General features: G+C 47.8%; 1 protein-coding gene and 1 long non-coding RNA gene across 2 annotated transcripts in view; one reads left to right on the plus strand and one right to left on the minus strand.

Moving 5' to 3' along the window:
- Positions 1 to 20,932, minus strand: part of LOC144506965 (uncharacterized) — a 521,793-nt gene that overhangs the window by 92,914 nt on the left and 407,947 nt on the right. The gene's annotated exons all lie outside the window — the stretch shown is intronic.
- The window catches only part of LOC144506870 (peroxisomal N(1)-acetyl-spermine/spermidine oxidase-like), a 44,283-nt gene continuing 38,314 nt past the window's right edge, over positions 14,964 to 20,932 (plus strand). Inside the window, exon 1 of the mRNA XM_078233229.1 lies at positions 14,964 to 15,054. The gene's annotated coding sequence lies outside the window, so the exon portion shown is untranslated. The remainder of the gene's footprint in view (positions 15,055 to 20,932) is intronic.

Below are 20,932 nucleotides of genomic sequence, written 5' to 3' on the forward strand. Positions count from 1 at the left end.
TGCCTAGTCCCACTGACCTGCACTTGGACCATATCCCTCCACACCCCTCTCATCCATGAACCCGTCCAAGTTTTTCTTAAATGTTAAAAGTGACCCCGCATTTACCACTTTATCCGGCAGCTCATTCCACACTCCCACCACTCTCTGCGTGAAGAAGCCCCCCTAATATTCCCTTTAAACTTTTCTCCTTTCACCCTTAACCCATGCCCTCTGGTTTTTTTCTCCCCTAGCCTCAGCGGAAAAAGCCTGCTTGCATTCACTCTATCTATACCCATCAAAATCTTATACACCTCTATCAAATCTCCCCTCAATCTTCTACGCTCCAGGGAATAAAGTCCCAACCTATTCAATCTCTCGGGTCACTGTCTGTGTGGAGTTTGCACATTCTCCACATGTCAGGTTTCCTCCCACAGTCCAAAGATAGAAATATAGGAGCAGGAGGAGGCCATTTGGCCCTTCGAGCCTGGCTCCACCATTCATTACGACTATGGCTGATCATCCAACTCAATAGCCTAATCCTGCTTTTTTTCCCCATAACCTTTGATCCTATTTGCCCCAAGTGCTATATCTAGCCACCTCTTGAATACATTCAATGTTTTGGCATCAACTATTTCTTGTGGTAATGAATTCCACAGACTCACTTCTCGTTGGGTGAGGAAATGTCTCCTCGCCTCCGTCCTAAATGGTCTACCCTGAATCCTCAGATTGTGACCCCTGGTTCTGGACTCCCCCATCATCGGGAATATCCTCCCTGTATCTACCCTGTCTAGTCCTGTTAGAATTTTATAAGTCTCTATGAGATCCCCCCTCATTCTTCTGAACTCCAGCGAAAACAATCCTAACCTAGTCAATTTCTCCTCGTACATCAGACCCGCCATCCCTGGAATCAACCTGGTAAACCTTGGCTGCACTCCCTCAAGAGCAAGAACATCCTTCCTCAGAAAAGGAGACCAAAACTGCACACAATACTCTAGGTGTGTGGGTTAGGTGGATTGGCCATGCTAAATTGCCCTTTAGTGTCAGGGGGACTTGCTACGGTAAATGCACGAGATTATGGGAATAGGGCGTGGGTGGGATTGTGGTCGGTGCAGACTCGATGGGCTGAATGGCCTCCTTCTGCACTATAGGATTCTATAAAAGTTCAGATAATCCCTGCCTGTATGGAACATCCATTACCGTTAGTTCATTTAGTTTATGTCTTGGCAAATCATGTCTGCTATTAATGGACTTCACTGTCGTGCAAAAGGTGCTATAGTCAGGTTGGGTAATGAATCATCAGTAATCAGTCAACAATCAATCATCATCTGATACATAGAGAAATCAAACATATTTGATGTTGTCTTCTAAGCTGGGAATACAGTGTAAACTATAGTCATTTGGTGCCGTAACTTTCATAATGACCATGTTGTGAATATGCTGTCCAAAGTGTTGTTGCTGGCATGACCAAGACTGCACTGATTATCACAAAGCAGCCTTGTGCTCATAGCTGTTGACATAAATTTCCAATACATCACAGTTCCTATAACCACAATGCTTCAATACCTTGTCATCTGTTAAGGCTCAGGCCAGAGACTCCAAGGTGTTTTATGAAATTAGCCTAGATCCTAAGTTTTATATTTGACTTTGGCATGGGTGAGTACAAGGTGTTTCACTCCAGGTATGATTGCAGTGACCCACTAGGGAGCTTTTATCAAAGTTTGTTTAAGAACACAGTTTGATTTTGATTTGAATTGATTTATTATTGTCACATGCTTTGGGATACAGAGAAATTTATTGTTTCTTGCGTGCTGTACAGACAAAGCATACCGTTCATAGAGAAGGAAAGGAGAGGGTGCAGAATGTAGTGTTACAGTTATAGCTAGGGTGTCGAGAAAAATCAACTTAATGCGAGGTAGGTCTATTCAAAAATCTAATGGCAGCAGGGAAGAAACTGTTCTTGAGTCGGTTGGTATGTGACCTCAGACTTTTGTATCTTTTTCCCGACAGAAGAAGATGGAAGAGAGCATGTCTGGGGTGCATGGGGTCCTTGATTATGCTGGCTGCTTTCCAAGGCAGCGGGAGTGTAGACAGAGTCAATGGATGGGAGACTGGTTTGCGTGATGGACTGGGCTTTGTTCACGATCCTTCGTAGTTTCTTGCAGTCTTGGTCAGGGCCCTGACAATATTTCAGCAATAGTAGTGAAGGCTTGTGCTTCAGAATAGCTCGAGACAAGATGTTCCAGCTACAACACAAACAACTATCACCGTATCGGTCTACTGTCAATCGTCAGCAAAGTGATGGAAGGGGTCATCAACAATGTTATTGTTTAGCAATAACTTGCTCACAAATGCTCAGTTTGAGTTCTGCCAAGTTCACTTAGCTCCTGACCTGATTAGAACCTTGGTTCAAACATAGACAGGAGAGTCGAACTCCAGAGGTGAGATGGAGTCAGGCATAGCACAATGGAAGACAGCTGCAGTTGTTGGAAGTCAATCATCTCAGTTGCATAATATTACTGCAGGAGTTCCTCGGATAGTGTCCGAGACCCAACCATCTTTAGCTGCTTCATGAATGACCTTGCTTCCATCATAAGGTCAGGGTGGGGATGTTCTTTAATGATTGCACAATGCAACTCCTCAAATATTAAAGTAGTCCATGTCCAAATGCAACAAGACCTGGAAAATATCCAGGCTTGAGCTACGAGAGTCAAGGAACATTCACAGCACACAAGTGCCAGGCAATGACCATCTCTAACAAAACAGGATCTAACCATCACTCCTTGATATTCAAGCACATTGCCATTGTTGGACCCCCACTCTCAACATCCTGGGGGTTATCATTGAATAGAAACTGAATTGGACGAACCATATAAATTCGGTGACTACAAGAGCAGGTCAGAGACTAGGATTCTCCCAAAAAACTCGAAGGGCCTGGTTTTACCATTTTCATTCTAAGTGCTGAATCTGGGCGCAATTCAGATCCGACTTGGAAATCTGCTTTAAAGTGCCCCCATACGCACTCAGCCTGAAAAACAAAATCGCAAGTCTGAATCATGCAGTGGGTGGGGCTTTTCGTGCCTGAAATGATTGGAGCTTTGAACTGCGCATGCGCAGTAACAAAAAGATTTGAAAAACGCACCCCTGTCACATCGCACCCGGGCCACAAAAAGCAGATAAAGCGGCCCGGGACCGACGGCCCCCACAGATATTGCCCCACCACCACACCCCCCTTATCCACCCACAACCATCCCCAACCCGATCGAGGCCCGCTTCCCCTCTTCCCCCCCACCGATCACCCGCAGAGTGGCAGCGGGCCCCCTGCCCCCCCCCCCCCCCCCCCGAACCAGAGATCCATCTGGCCTCCCTCCCACCACCAGAGAATGATCGGGCCTCTGCTCTCCCCCACAGAGAACGATCTGGCCTCTGTCCCCCCCCCACCGCCCCCCCACCACCCCCACCCCCCCCACCAGACAATGATCTGGACTCCCTCCTCCCTCCCCCCACCACCACCACCAGACAATGATCTGGCATCCCTCCTTCCCCCCCTCCACCACCAGAGAATGATCTGGCCTCCCTCCTCCCTCCCCACCCCACCAGAGAATGATCAGGTGATCGGGCCTCCCTCCACCCACCCTGCCCCCCCACCCACCGCCAGAGATACATCTGACCCACCTCCTCCTCCCTCCCCCCACCCTCACCAGAGAATGATCTGGCCCACCCTCCCCCCCCCCCCCAGCCCGCCCTCCCCCCCCCCCCCCCCCCCCCCCCCACCGGCCGAGCAAATCTGTTTCGCATCGAATGTGGACGCACAAACCCGATGGTAAAGGGGGAAATGCTGGTAAAGTTGGGTGGGCAGCCAATTTAATTCAATTTAAATGCATGCAAATGCATTTAAATTGCCATTGCGCCTGTTTTGGGTGCAATTCGGACGCGGATCACGTTAATGGCCTCATGCCTGACTTTACCAAGTTTTCGCGCCCGAAAACAGGTGCGATGCAATGGTAAAATCGGACCCTAAGTGTCAAATTTGTGGGAAAACTGAAGTAAATCACGTTGTTTTTTTCAGTGGGACTTCAGACAAGAATCTCCCACTCTGTGCAACGCACAGGTCACCAGCATGATCACCATTAGGTTTCGGTTGGCGGGGCCTATTCCTGCCCGGGAGGCTGAAACCAGCAGGCCTCTACACAATGGCCCCGAACTGTCAACCTCCCGTTTGCTGGCCAGCCCCGCAATCCCCACAATGTTGCCCCTCCTTCCCCCCACAGCCCAATCACAGACCCCCCGACCCTCTGCAGGCCAGCCCCGAATCCCCACCCCATCCCGGAGAATGAGGGGAGATCTAATAGAGGTATACAAGATTATGAAGGGTATAGATAGGGTGAACAGTGGGAAGCTTTTTCCCAGGTCGGAGGTGACGATCACGAGGGGTCACGGGCTCAAGCTGAGAGGGGCGAAGTATAACTCAGACATCAGAGGGACGTTTTTTACACAGAGGGTGGTGGGGGCCTGGAATGCGCTGCCAAGTAGGGTGGTGGAGGCAGGCACGCTGACATCGTTTAAGACTTACCTGGATAGTCACATGAGCAGCCTGGGAATGGAGGGATACAAACGATTGGTCTAGTTGGACCAAGGAGCGGCACAGGCTTGGAGGGCCGAAGGGCCTGTTTCCTGTGCTGTACTGTTCTTTGTTCTCTTTGTTCTTTTGCCCTATCTCCAGCCCTCCACCCAGCAGTGACGATACCCCTCACCCCCCCAACAGACCCCCAGCCCCAGCAGACTCCCTAGGAAGCAGACACCCCCCCCCCCCCCCAGCAGACCCCCCCCCAGCAGATACCCCCCCCCCGGGCTGACCACATCCCCAGCCCACCCCGACCGCTGGTCTACCTCCTGTCCCAACCGGATCCCAATGCAGAGTGGCGGTAAGACTCCCCCACTCCCACTGATCACCCCTAGGCCTACCTCAACAGACCCTGCTCCCAATAGGCAATGCCCCCTTAGCACCACCCCATGCCCAGTGGGCAGTGACAAGGTGCCCCCAAGGCATAGGCGCTTTACCCCTTAGGCTGTGCCAGGGGGCATAGGCTGGCACTACCAGGGTGTCCTTGCCCAGGGGGCACCACCCCCCGCCCCGCTGCCCAATCCCCTGGATGGCCCCAATTGCCCTGCCTTTACTTCAGTGGGGTTGTCCCGCTAGTTCCCCGAAAGTGGGAAGCTGGTCTGAACCCACTAATTACATTTAGATTACATCACAATAATATTAAAATGACTTACCTGTGTGTTCCCGCCAGTTTCCAGCGTGAATCAGGTGGCGCTGGAAATCCGGCGCTGGGAGATGCGTACATGGCGGGAGCGTATGCTCGAATCCCGCGAATCCCCGGACGCAAGACTCTCCCACCATGATGTGCTAGAAAAGTTGTGCAGCGGGGTTGGAGAATCGCCCCCTAGGGATCCTGTGGCAAGTAACTCACCTTCTGACTCCCCAAAGCCTGTCCACGATCTATAAGGCACAAGTCAGGAGTGTGTTGGAATACTACACATCTGCCTGGATGGCTGCAGCTCCAACAATACTTAAGAAGCTTGACACCATCCAGAACAAAGCGACTCATTTGATTGGCACCCATCCATAACTATTCATTCACTGCACCACCGATGCACAGTGACAGCATCTGTCCACTGTTTCATTTCAAATATTTTTGAAATTTATTCTGTGACTCAGGCTTGTGATGGGTTGTGTTTTTGTATGTCGGCCTAGTTTAATTCGCTTGGAGATTGAGTGGCTACATGCTAGAGGACATGAAAAAATGTTTGATGTGAAAGGCACGCACTTGAAGTAAATGTGGCCAAGTTAAATTTTCTATCAGTAAATAAGCCATGGTTAGAAATTTGCATTAGCAGATAAGTGAGGGATTTGGAGTTTTAGGTGTTAAATTTCAAAGGGGTGTAAAAAGTGTTTACAACTTGGAAAAGTTCATAAATTTATACGGCAATTGTATTAAATTTTATTTGACCTGGAAGTTAGGGCAATCTAGAGAACATGAAGGATTTTATATTCTGAGAGAGTTAAGTTTCAAATAAGGGCTAAAGGTAATGGAATCCAGATGAAAGACCGTAAGGTCTACTTAAGGAGAGATCTTGAAAGCTTATGAAGTGGCCATATGAGACTATCTGGGGTGTTGTGCTGTGCAGGAAAAGAGCTATGAACAGCAGTGAGTCAACTTTCCAGCCAACCTTGAAAAGTGTCTGTTTGTCAGCAAGCAGGGTTTTGTTTTAAAGTTTCTTGAATTTCCACAGCAGAGTGGGAGTGGGCAATTCCCGGCTTGGGTGACTGCTTGTGTGGAGTTTGCACATTTCCCCCGTGTCTGCGTGGGTTTCCTCCAGGTTCTCTGGTTTCCTCCCACAGTCCAAAGATGTGAAAATTAGGTGAATTGGCCATGCTGAATTACCCCTTAGTATCCAAAGATGTGTAGGTTAGATGGATTGGCCATGGTAATTTTCCCCTTAGTGTCCAAAGTTGTGTAGGTTAGGCGAATTGGCCATGGTAAATTGCCCCTTGGTGTCCAATTGCCTCTTGATGTGTAGGTTAGTTGGATTTCAATGCCATGGGGATGGAGGAGGATAGGAGGGACTTGGAAGGTATTGAAGAAGCTGGAAGCTGGAAGCTGGCCTCAAACCCGAAACTCAGTGCCACCATTTTGACAGATGGAATGACGCAATTGAAAGATATCTTTGGAAAGTAACTGCCAGGGGAAGGCTTGAAGACATTTGCAAATATTCAAAACATAGAAACATAGGAAGTAGGAACAGAAGGAGGCCATTCGGCCCTTTGAACCTGCTCCGCCATTCATCACGATCATGGCTGATCGTCCAAATCAATAGCTTAATCCTGCTTTCTCCCCATAACCTTTGATCCTGTTCGCCCACTGCAATGTTGGGCTGACTAAAGGGACACATAAAACATTTTTGGATGAAGACATGGAGATCAAGGCTCAGCTGAGAACTGTCCACCTGTGTCAAAAGCTAATTGAAGGAGTTTGGCAACCTAGCAAATGGAACGCATTTACGCGCGAAACCACCAAGTCTAGGGCAGTATTTCATTTGGTCTGATTGCCCATATGTCTGTCACAGAGGAATATAAAAAGGGAAGAAGTAAAGGGCCGTGGCTGCAGGACATAAGCAACGTGCTCCAGACGAGCATCCACATTATCGTTTTAATGATCATGGCTTATAGGGCACAAAGCTTGTCATCATGAAATGAATGAAAGGCTAGTGTCTAGGTTTCAGGACACAGCAGCCTGCTAATAACCTGCCTCAGGATAAGATCGCATTGCTGTAAGGACCTTGAGCAAAGCATGTGAATGTGCAATCATGTCAGAGGGAGATGCTTTCCCACATGCGAACTTTCAGGATGTGTGTCAGCTGTAAGGGGTGACCCGGGGATACCATGTCTGGAATGAAGGCAGCTCAAGGGTTTTATATTGGCTTCTTGGCCTGGTGATGGAGAGTGAGCATTCCAGAATCATAGAATCCTACAGTGCAGAAGGAGGCCATTCAGCCCATTGAGTCTGCACTGACAACAATCCCACCCAGTCCCTATCCCCATTACCCCATGCATTTAGCCTTGCTAGTTCCCCTGTCACTAAGGGGCAATTTAGCACGGTCAATCCACCTAATCCGCACATCCTTGGACTGTGGGAAGAAACTGGAGCACCCAGAGGAAAACCCACGCAGATACGGGGAGATTGTGCAAAATCCACGCAGACAGTGACCCAAGCCGGGAATCGAACCCGGGTCCTTGGTGCTATGAGGCAGCAGTGCTAACCACTGTGCCACCATGCCGAATATAATAATAACCCCCAGGACTTGCATGGGGAATGCTTAACCTCCCTGTAGGATTCATAGAATACAATCTCCCTGATGATTGGTAATTATCTTACAAGGTGGAGCTCCTATACCGAGCCCTGTATAAAGCAGGCCCCAGAGTGGGTCCATTATTATATTGTCCCAGTTGGGACCTGTTTGTGTTCACCACAGGTTTGTGGTTTTGCTTTACTTCATTTTGTTCAATAAGGCATTGTTCCTTCACAGCCGACTAGTGGAGTAATTATAAGCACGATGCAATCATGTCCCTAACCTATCTACTCACAGATACAAGGAGGAATGCAGAATGCAGGCTGCAGGCAAGGCTGCATTCTTGATAGATCTGACCCGAGAGAGGAGAGGAGAACTCCATCGCTGTCTGGCACAGCTCAGTGAAGTGAGTCATTGTGAAGAACAAGAGCGAGTGAGTCCCAGTGAATACACAGACACGGAGGAAGAGGGATCAAATCCACTCAGGGGGCTTGTTGTGACCATGAGTCTACAGAAGACGCCATTCATACATGGAGATGAGTGACAGACAGTGCTGAAAATGCTTTCGCTTATCTAGGGATGTGGTGGCTCATTTATGCTACGTTCTCTGTGAGAATCTGATGCTGCATGAACCCGGAGGCCATCCATAGTCTGCTGTGGCACATTCATCTCCAAGATCTGTAATAGAGCAGATTGTTAGTATTGTCAAGGTGTATTTCAGATGTTTGTAACAGTCAGGTGGGGCTCTCCAGTACTCTTCGTGGATGGTGTAGAGAGGAGGATGATGGACGGATGAGCCTGATGAGGGAGAAGGTGCACATGCACCGCTTGAGGATGCCATTGCATGGGTACAACATTGAGGTAGCGTGGCCCCTTTAAGGTGTGGTTGTTCATGGGTCACATGACCCTCCTGGGGCCTATCAGAAAGAAGCACATTAACTGTCACCTATTGGCTGTTAGGGCACGGGTCCTAGTAGGAGGGAACCTTCAGTGTGAACTCACGAGTTACATAGAAACATAGAAGACAGGAGCAGGAGGAGGCAATTTGGCCCTTCGAGCCTGCTCAGCCAGTCATTATGATCATGGCTGATTGTCCAACTCAATAGGCAAATCCTGCTTTCTCCCCATAACCTTTGATCCCGTTCGCCCCAAGTGCTATATCCAGCCGCCTTTTGAATACATTCAATGTTTTGGCATCAACTACTTCCTGTGGTAATGAATTCCACAGGCTCACCACTCTTTGGGTGAAGAAATGTCTCCTCACCTCCGTCCTAAATGGTCTACCCTGAATCCTCAGACTCTGACAGAGTTGGTGGGACTAGACCTTGTTTTATGGAGTTTTAACTATCCTTCAATAAATCACTGTTGTCATTCAAGGCTTCCTCGTTGTGTTACCTGGCACCACAATACCCATGAAACCCTCACAGCGGCAAGGCTCTATGAGGATTAAGGTGAAGACAAGTTGGTGTGTGTGCAGTTCACCTATGCTTTAGAGGCAGGGAAGATGTGAAGACATTTTTTATCATCACAAACATCTCAGTCAAGTCTCCCAGTGAATAGTTCAGTGAATAGTTCAATCCTGATAAATGCGAAGTGATGCATTTTGGTAGAAATAATGTAGGGAGGAGCTATACGATAAATGGCAGAACCATAAAGGGTGTAGATACGCAGAGGGACCTGGGTGTGCAAGTCCACAGATCCTTGAAGGTGACGTCACAGGTGGAGAAGGTGGTGAAGAAGGCATATGGCATGCTTGCCTTTATAGGACGGGGCATAGAGTATAAAAGTTGGGGTCTGATGTTGCAGATGTATAGAACGTTGGTTCGGCCGCATTTGGAATACTGCGTCCAGTTCTGGTCGCCACACTACCAGAAGGACGTGGAGGCTTTGGAGAGAGTACAGAGGAGGTTTACCAGGATGTTGCCTGGTATGGAGGGGCTTAGTTATGAGGAGAGATTGGGTAAACTGGGGTTGTTCTCCCTGGAAAGACGGAGATGAGGGGAGACTTAATAGAGGTGTATAAAATTATGAAAGGCATAGATAGGGTGAACGGTGGGAAGCTTTTCCCCAGGTCGGTGGTGACGTTCACGAGGGGTCATAGGTTCAAGGTGAAGGGGGGGGAGGTTTAACACAGATATCAGAAGGACATATTTTACACAGAGGGTGGTGGGGCCTGGAATGCGCTGCCAGGCAAGGGGGTGGAGGCGGTCACACTGTGAATGTTTAAGACTTATCTAGATAGCCACATGAACGGAGTGGGAATGGAGGAATACAAAAGAATGGTCTAGTTTGGACCAGGGAGCGGCACGGACTTGGAGGGCCGAAAGGCCTGTTCCTGTGCTGTATTGTTCTTTGTTCTTAGTAACCTTCAAGGCTAACGATGTGTTCATTGTTGGAAGGCTAAACACTCTTGTGATCATGTGGCCATTGTGCCATTGGATAAGAACTCCACCTGTGGTCATTCTGTAGGAACTACACATTGTGCATCCCTTTCTAACACGATGCGCCAATCTCACTGGTCAGGGCAGCCTTGCTGGGGCAGAAATGTGACTGCAAATGTCATTGTGCTCGTGGTAATATAATAGCTCAGCTGGGCAGATGTATGAGTTCAGTTATCAGTCAATGGTTGCTGCAAGTGCATCTGAAGACACAAAAGCATCTCTCCAAATGCCAGCTGTCATGCCTCGTTAATGTTGAGGCCGTATCTTGATCTTGAGCTCCAGACTGCCATAGCTCCTCAAGATGCCCCAATGTGACACTCTGCAGCGTCGATGCCAACTTGTGAGTTAGGAGATAGGCACGGTGGCACAGTGGTTAGCACTGCTGCCTCACAGCACCAGGGACTGGATTCGATTCCCGACTTGGGTCACTGTCTGTGTGGAGTTTGCATGTTCTTCCCTGATCTGCGGGGGTTTCCTCCTACAGTCCGAAAGACGTGCTGGTTAGTGTGCATTGGCCATGCTAAATTCTCCCTCAGTGTACCCAAACAGGTGCCGGAGTGTGACAACTAGGGCATTTTCACAGTAACTTCATTGCAGTGTTAATGTCAGCCTACTTGTGACACTAATAAATAAAACTTTAAAACTTTGAAAATATAGAGTTGTTACAGACAGGAGAGAAAGGCAAACTGAACTCCTTTATTTTTCTCACCATCTGTTCATCAGTATTTTAATCTTTGAAATACATTGTGGCATATTTCCCCAAACCCTCTGTTTGTGAAGTCAATCTTGAAGTGGCTCCCATCAAATTATCTTTAGGGTTAAATCTGAAATATTGTTTACGCATATATTCAAGCCTGGGGCTTGGTATCACAACTGCATGCATCTATTCACACACGCAGGAAGGAGATTGGAAAAATAGTTTTACAATTAGGATTGAATTAAAACAAAATAAGAATCAAAGATAGGGATACGAATTCACATGAATGTTAGTGTCCAGAATGTGAGACCCTGGTGAGGGTTGCTCCACATTGGAGTTAAAGTGCAGACGGGTTCAGCTAGCTGAAAGCAGGAGTTGTTTAATTCCTTCAAAGTTGGTGATCACGCAACAAGATAACGTTGGGAAGCAGAGACTTCAACTATTCCACAGGCGATGGCAAAAATCTTCCAGAGAACGAAGCTTCAAAGAAGCTTCATAGAATCATAGAATCTACAGTGCAGAAGGAGCCATTTGGCCCTTCGAGCCTGCACAGACAATATCGCCATAACTCTACATAATTACCTTCCTAGTCCCCCTGACACTCAGGGGCAATTTATCATGGCCAATCAACCTAACTCGCACATCTTTGGACTGTGGGTGGAAACCGGAGCACCCGGAGGAAACCCACGCAGACACAAGGAGAACGTACAAACTCCACACAGACAGTCACTCGAGGTTGGAATTGAACCCGGGTCCCTGGCGCTATGCAGCAGCAATGCTAACCACTGTGCCGCCCAGGTTTTGACTTGTTGCAGGCTTTGTTGTCAACCTGGAGTTCCTGCTTTGGAGACATCATACAATTAGGGGCGGCACGGTAGCACAGTGGTTAGCACTGCTGCTTCACAGCTCCAGGGACCTGGGTTCGATTCCCGGCTTGGGTCACTGTCTGTGTGGAGTTTGCACATTCTCCTCGTGTCTGCGTGGGTTTCCTCCGGGTGCTCTGGTTTCCTCCCACAATCCAAAGATGTGCGGGTTAGGTTGATTGGCCATGCTAAAAATTGCCCTTAGTGTCCTGAGATGCATAGGTTAGAGGGATTAGTAGGTAAATATGTAGGGATATGGGAGTAGGGCCTGGGTGGGATTGTGGTCGGTGCAGACTCGATGGGCCGAATGGCCTCTTTCTGTACTGTAGAGTTTCTATGATTTCTATGATTTCTAATCATTGGAGCTCTACAGTGCAGAAGGAGGCCATTCAGTAATGTCCCATCCACTGATAGTGTGTGAGATCCCTCTGGACTGTGACCCTTGGACTGCCTGATGTCCGGATGAGAGAGTGAATTTGGAGTGAGGAGAAGGTTTACTTTCCCTAGCGAAGTGAATGAGATCAGTCATTCTCTTCCTGCACCTGACCTTTTCTGTTTGGACAGTAAGAAGTCTCACAACACCAGGTTAAGTCCAACAGGTTTATTTGGTAGCAAAAGCCACTAACTTTCGGAGCACTGCCCCTTCGTCAGGTAAGTGGGAGTTCTGTTCACAAACAGGGTATATAAAGACACATCCGAGACAACGGATGAATGAACACCGCTCAACAATCACCAGGCAAGAGTGTTCTCTTCCTGTTGGGGAACACTTCAGCGGTCACAGGCATTCGGCCTCTGATATTCGGGTAAGCGTTCTCCAAGGCGGCCTTCACGACACACGACAATGCAGAGTCGCTGAGTAGAGACTGATAGCCAAGTTCCACACACATGAGGACGGCCTCAACTGGGATCTTGGGTTCATGTCACACTATCTGTAACCCCCACGACTTGCCTGGACTTGCAAAATCTCACTGGCTGTCCTGTCTGGAGACAATACACATCTCTTTAACCTGTGCTTAATGCTCTCTCCACTCACATTGTCTGTACCTTTAAGACTTCATTACCTGAAAGGACTCACATTCCAACCATTATTTTGTAAATTGAGTTTGTGTCTTTATATGCCCTGTTTGTGAACAGAACTTCCACTTACCTGACGAAGGGGCAGCGCTCCGAAAGCTCGTGGCTTTTGCTACCAAATAAACCTGTTGGACTTTAACCTGGTGTTGTGAAACTTCTTACTGTGTTTACCCCAGTCCAACGCCGGCATCTCAACATCTTTTCTGTTTGGCACAGGGCCTGACCCCCTCGGTGATCTCTCCTCCCAGGGCACTGACATTAGAATCACAGAAGGAGGCCATTCAGCCCATCAAGTCTGCATTGGTTAGGTGGATGAGTGGCCCTTCAGCTCCCATTTGGACCTCCTGCCTATCCTGCATAGCTTGGTGAAGGTGACCAGGTAGGCGTCACTGAATCATGAGGCAGAGGGTTTTGATCTTTCAGGCGCTACTTCACAACATGACTCCTGGCCTGTGGAGAGCGAATATGTGTTTGGGTGCCATTTACATATGGCGCCCAGGCCTTCAACCCCCATGATGTCCACCCCACCACGAGATTCGATGACTCCTCGCTGATGCCTAATTAATTAGAGGGGCAGTGGAAATTTGGGTGTGAGGACCCGCCCCTTGCCCAATGGGCAACACTCCAACTTTCTCACCTGCCACCCAATGTTCTGACCCAGAGACAAGTGAGACCAAATAAATCAGGCTGATACATCAAGAACTGCTGTAAACTGAGAAAGCACTTTGTCTAAAGGACAAAGTTATAAAGAAATAAGCCAAGTACTATTGACACACACTTGCTCAGTAGTAGAATGTGAAAAGGTTTGTGCAAGAGGTATACACTGAGATAGTAATGCTACAAGTCATCAGATTTATGAAAAGAGAAACACACTGCTTCAATTAATACATTAAAATCAATAATCATTTGGACAAGGAGTACTACTTGTTGAAGTTCCACTTGATGAAACATACAGGATTGTGATGTACCCGTGAGTTATTTGCAGAATAAGTGTCCATTGGCCTTAATGCTCTGTTCATACACATAACGCCACCATTTAATTATGTACACATATCATCATAACATGTGGTGGCACAGTGGTTAGCACTGCTGCCTCACAGCGCTAGGGACCCGGGTTCAATTCCAGCCTCAGTTGACTGTCTATGTGGAGTTTGCATGTTCTCCCCATGTCTTAGAATCGTAGAATCCTACAGTGCAGAAGGTGGCCATTCGGCCCATCGAGTCAGCACTGACCACAATCTCACCCATTCCCTATCCCCATAACCCCATTTACCCTGTTTAGTCCCCCTGACACTAAGGGGCAATTTAGCATGGTCAATCCACCTAACCCACACATCTTTGGACAGTGGGAGGAAACTGGAGCACCCGAAGGAAGCCCACACAGACACAGAGAGAACGTGCAAACTCCACACAGACAGTGACCCAAGCCGGGAATTGAACCCGGGTCCCTGGCACTGTGAGGCAGCAACGCTAACCACTGTGCTACCATGCCAACTTCTGCAAGGGTTTCCTCCGGGTGCTCCGGTTTCCTCCCGCATTCCACAGATGTGCGGGTTAGGTTGATTGGCCATGCAAAATTGCCCCTTAGTGTCAGGGGGATTAGCAGGGTGAATATGTGGGGTTACAGATATAGGGTGGGATTGTTGTCGGTGCAGGCTCGATGGGCCGAATGGCCTTCTTCTGCACTGTAGGGATTCTATGATTCTGTGGCTTTGAAATCTGGCACCACTATTTTGACTGTTGTTAAAATATGACCGTAAGAATTAAAAATTTGGATTATTTGAAAAATTATCATGAATAAAACCTGAATACAAAAGAAAAGAAGCGACTTGACAATTGAAGAAGACCAGTCAGATTTTTTTTTCAATATCGGCTAAGGTTTGAGAGTGTAAACACTTGGTTACTCATTAGCTTCTCAATGACATCTGACTTGCAGTGTTTTATTACTTTGAACAGTGAAGCGCATGAGTTGGATATCACCTTTGCCCTGTTATCTATTTATGGATGTTTGGGCAAAAGTACTTTAACAGAAGGTGAGGAGATGGGGACTAAAGAATCCTGAGGAGAATCCTACAGGAGGATACACCTGGTCTGAGTAGAGCTGCCTCCTGCTGAAATCTAATTTTCAAGGCAATAAGCGCGATTAAAGGTAGGTAAGAAATTCTAAAAATAGACAGGCACCGACGCTTAATCGTCAATAACGATGAGTAGAATTTGGCATCAAACTTATTGTGGTATAGGGACTGCCATATTAACTCAAGCCCCATGAGAAATAAGAGAATAAATTCAAAGGCTGGCCACAGGGGTCAGCTGAATAATTTACCAGGAAACGATTATGTACACGCTAGTTTGGGAGGATGTTTGCCTGAGTGCACGTCAGGAATTTTTGCCTTTCAAACAAATAATGGGGGGAATTTTTTCCCGTCACGCCCGCCACTGGAACCGGAGCCGGCGAGGGGCGGACCATGGAATGGCCCGCTGACCTCAGTCGGGATTTTCCGGTTTCGGGGTGAGTGTGGCCAGAAAATCCCGCCCAACGTAATATTTTTGTGTTTCCATTTGCCAACTGCAAAGGTCTTTCAATGAAATTCAGTTTGCGCAAAGATGGTGAAAAAAGTGACTGTTATGTCGATATTTGCCACTTTGCATTGTCCTACCATGACCACTTCCATCTAGAAGGACAAGGGCAGCAGATAAATGGGAACAACACCACCTGCAAGTTCCCCTCCAAGCCACTCGCCATCCTGACTTGGAAATCTATCGCCATTCCTTCGCAGTCGCTGGGTCAAAACCCTGGAATTCCCTCCCTGACGGCATTGTGGATCAACCCACAGCACGTGGACTGCAGCGATTCAAGAAGGCAGCTCACCACCACCTTCTCAAGGGCAACGAGGGATGCGCAATAAATGCTGGCCAGCCAGCGACGCCCATGTCCCACGAATGAATAAAAAAAAGACCTGGTCTTGAGGCTGATCACAATACTATTTTCACAATGCTTTTCACTGTGTACCAATACATGCGACAATAATAAATCAACTCAAATCAAAACTCTAAGGGAAATTTTAATGGTACCTTTCTCGTGGTCCAATATTCATTTTTCAAAGGACAGTTGGGTTTAAATTAAGTTTGTCCGAAAGTATTGCAATTTGGTTCCAATGCGTTAGACCCAGCATCAGATCCCAGATGTGGAGCTTTGTTTTGTGGAGCTCAATCGACCTTGATGCATTCCTTCAGACATCCTTCAGGTACAGATTGGGAAACCCTGACATTTAGCACATACCTCCATTGAGACGGTTATTTTCCTAAGTGCAAATAAAAATGTAAGTATTGCAAATGCTAAAAATTGGAAAATGTTGGAGGTACATGTTTGGGTAAGTTTTCCGATCCCACCGATCACGGGAATTGTTGTGGGCAGCACAGCCAATTTAACATAAGAACATAAGAAATAGGAGCAGGAGTAGGCCATCTAGCCCCTCAAGCCTGCCCCGCCATTCAATAAGATCATGGCTGATCTGACGTGGATCAGTACCACTTACCCGCCTGATCCCCATAACCCTTAATTCCCTTACCGATCAGGAATCCATCCATCCGCGCTTTAAACATATTCAGCGAGGTAGCCTCCACCACCTCAGTGGGCAGAGAATTCCAGAGATTCACCACCCTCTGGGAGAAGAAGTTCCTCCTCAACTCTGTCTTAAACTGACCCCCCTTTATTTTGAGGCTGTGTCCTCTAGTTTTAACTTCCTTACTAAGTGGAAAGAATCTCTCCGCCTCCACCCTATCCAGCCCCCGCATTATCTTATAAGTCTCCATAAGATCCCCCCTCATCCTTCTAAACTCCAACGAGTACAAACCCAATCTCCTCAGCCTCTCCTCATAATCCAAACCCCTCATCTCCGGTATCAACCTGGTGAACCTTCTCTGCACTCCCTCCAATGCCAATATATCCTTCCTCATATAAGGGGACCAATACTGCACACAGTATTCCAGCTGCGGCCTCACCAATGCCCTGTACAGGTGCATCAAGACATCCCTGCTTTTATATTCTATGCCCTTCGCAATGTAGGCCAACATCCCATTTGCCTTCTTGATCACCTGTTGTACCTGCAGACTGGGCTTTTGCGTCTCATGCACAAGGACCCCCAGGTCCCTTTGCACGGTAACATGTTTTAATTTGTTTCCATTGAGATAGTAATCCCATTTGTTATTATTTCCTCCAAAGTCTTATAACCTCGCATTTCTCAACGTTATACTCCATTTGCCATATCCTCGCCCACTCACTCAGCCTGTCCAAATCTCTCTGCAAATCTTCTCCGTCCTCCCTTAACGGATCACTAAAAGGTCCATGGACCTTGGGCGTGAATTTCTGGCCTCAGGAAGATGGGATTGGAAGGTCCTGCCCATTATATATTTCAAATCATAGAACCGTACAGTGCAGAAGGAGGCCATTTGGCCCATTGAGCTTGCACCGATAACAATCCCACCCAGAACCTATCCCCACAACCCTACATATTACCCTGCTAATCCCCCTGGCACTAAGGGCCAATTTACCATGGCAAATCAACCTAACCTGCACATCTTTGGACTGGAATCTTGGAAGATATGATGCTAGTTTTTTTGAATCTAACACGTTTTGTTCACAGTGCTTTAGACTGTCTACTTCATGCCACAGCTCTGGCTTCTAGCTCCTTCTAAATGTGTTTACTTTCCTCCGTGTCCACACCCAGGCTTAACCAATCAAGCACAGTGAGCATCAATAGTAAATAGACTGCCTAGTTGAACAGTTGAACACTACAATGCACAATGGTATTGGGGGGTTGGGGGGGTGGAGGGGGGGGGGGTGGCACGGAGGAGTGGGTGCAATGGAGAAAGAAAACAGGTCACTGCTTTGGAAGGAGATGGTGACAATAGAATTAGTTTAGGAAAATTAGCTAAGCTTCTTCACTTCACCACCGCTGGTGCATTCTGGGAATGCACAGAGGCGGAAATTCTGCACCAACAGCACATGATTGGCTGACCTCCAGGAGCACGAACTCTGGGCTATGGTGTCAGTGAAGCTCACCTGCCATTGCCTTTTTTTCTGAAATCGATGGACTTCCTCTAAATCCAGTGGAGCTGTCATGTTACCTTTGCGTGACAGCTGCCAAGTGATCATTAGATAATCTGGCCTTTTCATTTGGTTTGTGTCTGGGTTCTCAGGAAAGTGGCCGAAATCATGCTGCACTTCCATATGCGCCGAACAAAGTGGAACCCCATGCCCACCACCCGGTACCCGTTCATGCCATGACCTCTCCAAATGAATATGTGCCATAGAATGGGGTGGCACTGTGGCGCAGTGGTTAACACTGCTGCCTCACAGCGCCAGGGACCCAGGTTCGACTCCCGGCTTGTGTCACTCTCTGTGTAGAGTTTGCACGTTCTCCCCGTGTCTGCGTGGGTTTTTTCTGAGTGTTCTGGTTTCCTCCCACAGTCTGAAAGATGTGCTGAACAGGTGCCGGAGTGTGGCGACTAGGGGAATTTCACAGTAACTTCATTGCAGTGTTAATGTAAGCCTTACTTGTGACTAATAAATAAACTTTACAAGAATCCCTACACTGCAGAATGAGGCCATTCGGTCTATCGAACCTGAACAAACAACAATCCCACCTAGACCCTATCCCCATAAACTCACGTATTCACCCTGCCAATCCCCCTGACACCAAGGGGCAATTGAGCAAGGCCAATCACCCTAACCCGCACATCTTTGGAGTGTTGCGGAAACCGGAGCACCAGAGGAAACCCACACAGACACGGAGAGAACATGCAGACTCCACACAGACAGTGACCGAAGCAGGAATTGAAGCTAGGTCCTTGGCGCTGTGAGGCAGCAGTGCTAACCACTGTGCCACCGTACTAACGGTTACAAGCTTGTCAGCACTACAGTTTAGAACATAGAACATAGAACATTACAGTGCAGTACAGGCCCTTCGGCCCTCGATGTTGCGCCGACCAGTGGAACCAATCTAAAGCCCCTCTAATCTACACTATTCCAATATCATCCATATGTTTATCCAATAACCATTTGAATGCTCTTAATGTTGACGAGTCCACTACTGCTGCAGGCAGGGCATTCCACGCCCTTACTACTCTCTGAGTAAAGAACCTACCTCTAACATCTGTCCTATATCTATCACCCCTCAATTTAAAGCTATGTCCCCTCGTGCTAGCCATCACCATCCGAGGAAAAAGGCTCTCACTATCCACCCTATCTAATCATCTTGTATGCCTCTATTAAGTCACCTCTTAACCTTCTTCTCTCTAACGAAAACAACCTCAAGCCCCTCAGCCTTTCCTCATATGATTTTCCCACCATACCAGGCAACATCCTGGTAAATCTCCTCTGCACCCTTTCCAACACTTCCACATCTTTCTATAATACGGCGACCAGAACTGTACGCAATAATCCAAATGCGGCCGCACCAGAGTTTTGTACAGTTGCAGCATGACCTCCTGGCTCCAAAACTCAATCCCTCTACCAATAAAAGCTAACACACCGTACGCCTTCTTAACAACCCTATCAACCTGGGTGCCAACTTTCAGGGATCTATGCACATGGACACCCAGATCCCTCTGTTCATCCACACTACCAAGTATCTTACCATTAGCCCAGTACTCTGTATTCCTGTTACTCCTTCCAAAGTGAATCACCTCACACTTTTCCGCATTAAACTCCATTTGCCACCTCTCAGCCCAGCTCTGCAGCTTATCTATGTCCCTCTGTAACCTGCCACTTCCCTCCGCACTGTCTACAACTCCACCGACTTTAGTCCGCAAATTTACTAATCCATCCTTCCACGCCCTCATCCAGGTCATTAATAAAAATGACAAACAGCAGTGGCCCCAAAACAGATCCTTGCGGTACACCACTAGTAACTGAACTCCAGGATGAATATTTCCCATCAACCACCACCCTCTGTTTTCTTACAGCTAGCCAATTCCTGATCCAAACCACTAAATCACCCTCAATCCCATGTGTCCGTGTTTTCTGCAGAAGCTTACCATGGGGAACTTTTTCAAACGCTTTGCTGAAATCCATATACACCACATCAATCGCTTTACCCTCATCCACCTCTTTGGTCACCTTCTCAAATAACTCAATGAGGTTTGTGAGGCGCGACCTACCCTTCACAAAACCGTGCTGACTATCCCTAATCAAATTATTCCTTTCTAGGTGATTATAAATCCTATAAAGAACTCAATAAGGTTTGTAGTTGAGATTGAGATTTTGCTGTAAATATGGGCTTGTGTTGTTAATGGGAAGCTGCAGGCTTGATCATCGATATAAATACACTGATCCACTGAATGCTTCAACAGGTGGGTTCTTGAGCCCGGCTTCTGCTCCCTTGGGAATGCTGGCATGGGCTCAAACTGCCGAGAGTTCGGAAAAGGGTGATTCTCACCGGCAAGATCTCATTTGCCAATTTTGAGCTGACCTGACCAGCAGAGTGACACAGAAAAGGCCGGGGAAGGGCACCAACCTAATCTGAATGCATCAGTATGTCATTAGTGAGCACGCACACCAGATACTGAGCACGCATTGAATATTCAGCTGGCACGGGTGTGACGTCACATTGGCACCATTTACTACGGCTTTACGTAAACCTGAACCTGGCACTGTTACCTCTGAGGGGGATATTGGAGGTGAGCGCTCAGGCGGTCATTACTTCTTGGGCAGTTCAACACGCACAGTGCACCAGGGAGAATGCTGGGGACACACACAAGGGCAGCTCAGGCCGGGGGTGAGGGTCACTGGATGGGGGAGTGGGGGCATGGTTGTTGTGGGGTGCATGTGGTTCGCTCAGAAGTTTTACCTTCCCTTCATACCAGGTCACCTCTCATTCTGAGGGGGTGTGCTGGCTGCCAGGAAGGCATCGCTGCCCGCTTCCTCCATGCTGGGTTACTGTTCAAACAGCAGCTGAGTGGGTGAGCTTCCTTGTTGGAGCTGTAAACCAATTCAAACCCAGGCTTGAATGGAAAGACGTGTCTAC

Source organism: Mustelus asterias, chromosome 18, assembly GCF_964213995.1.
Source record: "Mustelus asterias chromosome 18, sMusAst1.hap1.1, whole genome shotgun sequence".
NCBI classification, from domain to species: Eukaryota; Metazoa; Chordata; class Chondrichthyes; order Carcharhiniformes; family Triakidae; genus Mustelus; species Mustelus asterias.